The sequence below is a fragment of the Coenobita brevimanus genome, chromosome 70 (genome assembly GCF_032717465.1).
Source record: "Coenobita brevimanus isolate Jiangsu-jjx chromosome 70, ASM3271746v2, whole genome shotgun sequence".
Taxonomy (NCBI): Eukaryota; Metazoa; Arthropoda; class Malacostraca; order Decapoda; family Coenobitidae; genus Coenobita; species Coenobita brevimanus.
The window spans coordinates 35,665,964-35,673,463 of NC_137023.1; the positions used below are offsets into that span (position 1 = coordinate 35,665,964).

Sequence of the window (7,500 nt, forward strand, 5' to 3'; positions counted from 1 at the left end):
GTATAAACAAAATAATTCACTTAGGCAAAGGCGTTAGGGAGCTTCCTTAACCGACTTTACTGAGCGCTACTTTTAGGCTGTGTAGTATATTTATCTCAACTCTTCACTAACATATACTTTTTTCTTTTTCAGGTGAGTTGGAGCGGTGAAATTGGAGGGATTGGGAATACTACAGGTAAGACTTCAGGCACAGTTGCGGCCGAAAAAATACGAAACTTGTACATAATATTCTGAGAAGTGTGTTGGGTTTCAAGCATAACATCACAGAGTCTTCAAAAATCATCGTTCACCGTCTTAGTGTTTATCGTTCAGCAGTGGATCGATCTTACTGTCAGAAATAAGTCAATTAGATCCACGTACACTCATTCATCACGGCTACTTCACAATTATTCATGGTCATCCGCTATCATTCACGTTAGCCAATTTCGTTCGGAAGGTGAGATGGAAGAGGTGAGAGGAAGGATGGGGCTAGAATGTATTGGTGTTGTGATGAGGAATGGAATATTGAGATGGTTTGGGCATATTATGAGGATGGACGGGACTTGGGCATGTTGAGAGGAAGGATGGGACTAGAATGTATTGGGCATGTTGAGAGGAAGGATGGGACTAGAATGTATTGGGCATGTTGAGAGGAAGGATGGGACTAGAATGTATTGGGCATGTTGAGAGGAAGGATGGGACTAGAATGTATTGGGCATGTTGAGAGGAAGGATGGGACTAGAATGTATTGGGCATGTTGAGAGGAAGGATGGGACTAGAATGTATGGGGCATGTTGAGAGGAAGGATGGGACTAGAATGTATTGGGCATGTTGAGAGGAAGGATGGGACTAGAATGTATTGATGCTGTGATGAGGAGGGGTAGACTGAAATGGTTTAGACATGTTGAGAGGGAGGATGGGTACAGAATGTATTGGAGTGGTGATGAGGAGGGGTGGATTGAGATGGTCTGAGCATGGTGAGAGTTTGGAGGATGACAACTGGGTGCGGCAGGTGAGAAGTGTGAAATGTCAGGGGTGGGGATGCAAAAGGCAGCCCCCCCCCCAAAAAAAAAAAAAAAAAAAAAAAAACTGGGACGAAGCTATACAATGTGACCTCAGGGATAAAGGAACTGTATAGGGAGGCTGCCAGAGATCCAGCATTGTGGAAAGCCTTATAAACGAAAACGATTATGAGCTATCTGGGTTTGTAAATGTCTCGTAATGAGGCCTGTAAATGTCTGGTAAAAAGGTCTGTAAATATCTGGTAAAACAAACACAGGTTCTTCTACGGTTGTGGGCTGTGTATGTGGCGCCATGTTTCAGAGTGTCTTTCAGCGTCTACACTTGAGCAACTGGTTTCGCAAAAATGAACTTCAGAATTAAAAAAAAAAAATGCATTTTAACTAAAGTCCTTATGTCCGACTTAATATCTGATTTTCGCACGCCATGGATTTCACACGAGTCGTATATTCCCCCAAAATAAATAAACTAGAGAGCACACACAGAGCGCATACCTCCGCCAATGTCACTGAAAAATCAATAAGAACTTTTGGAGATAATGTGCGGGATACTCCGGACCAGGATCCGCCCCCAAATTTAATCATTTCTTCCTTGGCCCAAGGACCAAAATTTCATCAAAATCCGCTCATAACTTTCTGGGTAATCCTGCTAACAGACAAGCAGACAAACAAACAGACAAACCAACCAACAAACCAACGCCGGCAATAAGATAACCTTGGGGGAGGTATATCCATGGTACTTACGGATGTGAGGAGGAGGATCAGGAACAATGGCAGGAAAGAGAGACAGGAAGACGACCTGGGATGCTGTGCTGACCACCTGTGGGGGATTCAGGGTACATATTCAGTACAATTAGGTCTTTTTCATTTTTTTCTTACTATCATCATCATCATCACCACCATCATCATTATCATTACCACCTCCATCATCATCACCACCATCATCATTATCATTACCACCTCCATCATCATCATCATCATAAGCATCATCACCACAACCAACTACCAACTCCATCACCATCATCACGAACACTACCATCATCATCATAATAATAATCATCATCATCACAACCAACTACCAACTCCACCATCATCATCATCATCACAACTACCAACTCCGTCGTCATCATCATGATCATCATCACGATATCCCTACTTACCACAAGGAAAACGAATTATTTTACAGAGCATATTAATTTTAACAAAGGTCCTCTTCCTCCTCCTCTTCTTCCTCCTCCTCCTCTTCCTCTTCCTCCTCCACATGACGTTATTCTGTACATCTATTTTTTTTTTTTGTATCTATTGATGTTGATGGTTTTTGACAATATAAAATTTTTGGTATTTTAGGGCCAAGTCAATCTCAACTTGTCAAAAAAAATTGCTGAAGGAAAGGAAATATTTGAGAGAGAGAGAGAGAGAGAGAGAGAGCAGCCCCCCTTACTCTCCCCTCCACCTCTCTCTCTTCCCCCTGTCTGTATGCATTAATATCCCCGTCAAGGCCTATTTTCCGGAGATCCTGTGCTCGTCTGTATGCATGAGGCGCCAGACACGGTGTATGGCGATGTATGGTTGTATAGCGACCAACCAGAATCGATGTATGGGTGAATAACGGTGTATGGTGATGTATGGATGTACAGGAGCCAACTTAACCCGATGTATGAATGAATGACGGTGTATGGCGATGTATGAATGAATGACGGTGCATGGAGATGTATGAATGAATGACGGTGCATGGCGATGTATGGATGTACATTACAGTGACGAACCAGACTCGATGTATGAATGGATGACGGTGTATGGCGATGTATGGCTGTATAGCGACCAACCTTCTATGAATAAATTATGATACAAAATTATATTACTAGTGGTGAGATGTAGAGCTGTGAGATTTAAGTGTACAGAGATGTATAAATGAATAAATATGTATGCATGACTAGGAACCTGGCAACCCCTCTGGATGAATGAAAATGAATACACACAATTCTGAAAGTGAGATAGTTTTTATATACATGAATTTCCTCTTCTGTATAACGATGTATGAATGAATGAACAAGGACCAACACTACTGCATGAATGAATGAGCCAGTGTATGAATGAATAATATACAATGATGGCAGTCTTCACACATACACAGGGATGTATAGCTGAATAATTATGCATGCTTGTGATACTGATTGCAAACTTTATACATTTTTTTTCACTGCATGTATAAGGACAGGGGCTTAGGAGTCTCAATGACGAGTGAATGTATAACTGAATGTATAACTATCATGAACATCACTCAATACTGATTCACCTCTTCTCTCTTACCTTCAATTTATCCATCATCATTCTGTTTCGTTCCAGTTCCATAAATTTTCATCCTTTTCATTTCCCGTAATTTCCCTTCCCTCCTCATCCTCTCACTCCACCTCTGCGGAAATCGGCTACTTTTGTTTTCATTTTGTTACCTGTTCTAAGAAAGACTTGACCCGAACATGATATTTTTGTGTTATTTTTGTTATTTGTTGTTTTACTTTCTTCTTTTCCACTCTGAGCAAAATCCAAGATGCTGAATCGTATGTTAAGACTGATTTCTCTCTCTCTCTCTCTCTCTCTCTCTCTCTCTCTTTCTCTCTCTCTCTCTCTCTTTGCCAAAAGGAAATTCACTCTGCACGATTTTATTCTGATACAAAAAGCCATTCACTCCATTTTCATTCACTGCTTGAACTGAGCCTACCTGAACACTTTTCTATGCACATATTTCCCTCCATATATACTAAAATTTAATCCTACACTTTAACTTAACGAATCGACCCAAACGTACAAACACGGCTTTGGTTTTCTTCAAGTTCGTAATGAAATATACTTTTAGACTTTTCATTCCTTTCCGCTTATTTAGGACCCTCAAAACCAAATCACCGAAAAGAAGGAAGTCCGGGATGGTTTAATAAGCCGCCATGTATATCAAATCCTTTATCATCTCACTCACAGTTTCTGAAAATATCCTCTGGGTATGCGATGAACTCTTGTAAACTTGTGTCACTTTATTTTCAAACTCTTATGTGTATTGGAATTCTCGCGTTGACCGTATGTTTTTTTTTATTTATTTATTTTTTTTTGAAGGACTGCCTGCCACATCTGTATACGTCCTTTAATACATCAACAAAAATATCGTCAACAGCTTGCTTTATAACTGCTCTCATCACTACTGCAAATGGAACAAATAACTACACTCTTGTCATGATAAAACGCGCCGTGGTGAAAAGCTACCTGATTTCCGTGGTGTTTTCCCATTTACCTGGTCAAAATCCCGAACACGGTCTACTGCTGGGTAGGGAAACAGACCTCCACGGCTCTATAGGAAAACACGTGACTGTCAGGTGGTTCGGCGGTGTCTCACTTGGGTTTATAACCTTCCCACGACCTACGACACCCCACTTCACGTCTCCAAGAGTTGAGCGGAGGGTGTATGCTGGTAAATGATGATTGTGTGCTGTTTGACATGGAACAGGGGGGTTGCATGGATCAGTAACTAGTCATGCATGGACAGGAACGCTTGTGTGTGTGTGTGTGTGTGTGTGTGTGTGTGTGTGTGTGTGTGTGTGTGTGTGTGTGTGTGTGTGTGTGCCTGACTTCCCATCAGTGCCGTATGGGTGAATATTTAGGCAGTCATGGGCAGGGACGCTTGCATGTGTGACTAACAATGTTGCATGTCCAATCACCAATGCATGTATGGTGACTGATGGTGATTGGTGGTGCTGGGGGAGGGGTGGAGGGTGAAGTAAGGGGGAGCAAAATTTCTATATCACACCAAAATCTTTTCTAAATTCACTCTGTCACTCTACTTAACTCACATATGCGATGCTTCTTCTACTCCTATCGTCCTTGGGATGCTAGAATGTAACTAGGACCATCATGCTAGCTGGGATTCGAGCTCTTCATTCTCGCCCCCACGCCAATCATGCTAGAAGCTGGTGAGAATGAGAAGCGGAGAAGGAGCGCATGTTTCTGCGTTTGAATTAAAGCTCGATTTATTTCTAGGATTATAATAACACTGTCTTCGTATAGGGATCGTTTTTCTTCCACTTTAGTTTTTACAATATTCTCTCTCTCTCTCTCTCTCTCTCTCTCCTTACTCAGAATTCGTCCTCCCTTGTGGGCCTTTTGTGATCTCATTGCTTCCCTGCCCATCTCTCTCTCTCTCTCATTTCACCCTCCCTGTTTTTCCACTCCAATGTCGATTATTTTTCACCTTATCTCTGCCAACCTCCCGGTTCGTCGACCTCACCTGAATTCCTGTGTGCTTAATTGCTTGTTTTCTACCTGCCTACCTACCTACCTGCCTCTCTACCTTCATACCTGCTTATTTATCTGCATGTCTATCTACCCTCTTACCTACCTGATTATCTACCTGCCTGTCAGTCTATCTCATTGTCTATTTGTCTACCTATTTCCTTGCCTTCTTACTTGCCTGTCTGCTTATTTCCTTTTTACCTTACCTACCTGTCTGCTTGTCTGCCTCTTTACCTGCTTGCCACTACCTCCTTTGTCTACCTATCAAACTGCATTCTTATCTGCCTGTCTGTCTATTTTCTTCCCTGTCTGCCTGCCTGTCAATCTTCTTACCTTACTTGCCTCTCTCTCTCAACCTCCTATTCTAGCTTCCAACCTAACTGCCTACCTCTTTACCTACCTATGTGCCTGCCTGTCCCGAAGCAAGACACATGATTTCCCAAGGGTGCCACGTCAAGACAACCCGTTATTAAAGGCTGCCCCGCCCCGCCACATACCTGCCCCGCCCCGCCACACACTGCCCCGCCCCACCCCACAACTGTCCTGCATCGCTCCATACTTGTCCCGCCCCACCACACACTGCGCCGCCACACACCTATCCCACCCCACCACACACTGCCCCGCCCCGCCACAAACCTGTCCTGCATCGTCCCATACCTATCCTGTTTCACCTCACGCCCGAGTCACCCGTCCTGTTCCGCTACAAACCCACCATATTAGTTCTACTTCTCTTACACCGGCCACATCTGCCTTATCATACCACACCCTTAATCTACACTACCACACATTTATTCTACCTCCTACACACTTACTTTGCCCCGTCACACACTCTTTACACACACACCAGCCTAATTTCTACCTTCCACCTGTTTCATGCATACTAAGCCTTGTCATACCTTCCCAACACCTCTTCACACCTGTCGTGCTCTCCACACCTGTCTTGTCCACTTACACACCTGCAATATACCTGGTTCATACCTTTTAAATCATGCGTTACCTAATATCACACCTGTTTTGTACATTCCACATTCGTAAACTCATTCCACGCCTGTTCTGTCATTCCACACCTGCTCCGTCATTTCTGCACGTTTCGTCATTTCCACACCTGATTTTTCATTCCACACTTGCTCCGTCATTTCCACACGTTCTGTTCATTCCACGCCTGTTCTGTCATTTCCACACCTGCTCTGTTCATTCCACGCCTGTTCTTCAATTTCCACACCTGTTCTGCTTATTCCACCTATTCTGTCATTCCACACCTTACCCAAACAGAATACGGGCCCAGGTATACCCCTTGTAATTTGGTCTGTTTGTCCTCAGCTGAATAAAATCACCTGATCATATATTCCTTTCACTCTAACTTGGCCTAAAATTGCCATCTCTCCATCTTGAATGCTAAGTTGTAATACCAGACTAGTACTAGAACATGAGGATAGTCACAAAGAAGTGCTATCAAGGGAAGAAATTATAGCCAAACCATGGTCTCTTTCTGCCTATGAGCTATGTGAAATTAAGAGACAAACGAATGAAAATCTGGGCCAAGTTATTGTGAAAGACCTACAGCTTGAGTGAGTGAGATAGTCCATCCTCGTAGTGAAGGGGTTAAGGGTACACGTCAGTTTCCGATCCCGATGATAACGTGCACAGCTGGGGGCCAAGGAGGAGAGTAGTTTTTTGGTGCAGAAATAAAATGTTGCCACAGTTAATTCTCTCTCTCTCTCTCTCTCTCTCACACACACACACACACACACACACAACGAAGGCGGGTGATTAGGGTACAGTACTGAAGGACAGGCTGATGGTGAAGGGATGGTGGCAAGGCAAGGTAAGGGTACGGCAGGGAGAGGAAGACACTGGTAGGAAGGGGAAGGCACGAGGGGTGGCAGAGGAGAGTCAGGCGAGGTGGTGAGGCAGGCGGGAGGCAGGAATAATGATAGGTAAGAAGAAGAGGATGGTGAGGCAGGAGTAAGCAGCAGGGGTGGTGAGGGAGAGGTAGGCAGGAGGGTTGGTGAGAAAGGAGGAAAGATGAAGGCAGAAATGGAGGGAGGAGGAGGAGGAGGAGGAGGAGGAGGAGGAGGAGGAGGAGGAGGAGGAGGAGGAGGAGGAGAAGGAGGAGAGAGAGAGAGAGAGAGAGAGAGAGAGAGAGAGCTATGAATGAACAGAGTGGTCACGTATCATATTGCACCAGGGGGAGGAATAAGGAGGGAGAAGGAGGGGAGGGAGGGGG

At 44.0% G+C, this 7,500-nt stretch overlaps 1 protein-coding gene across 1 annotated transcript in view; it reads left to right on the plus strand.

The window, feature by feature from the left end:
- LOC145406346 (soluble guanylate cyclase 88E-like) overlaps positions 1–7,500 on the plus strand; it is a 240,157-nt gene that overhangs the window by 54,474 nt on the left and 178,183 nt on the right. The gene's annotated exons all lie outside the window — the stretch shown is intronic.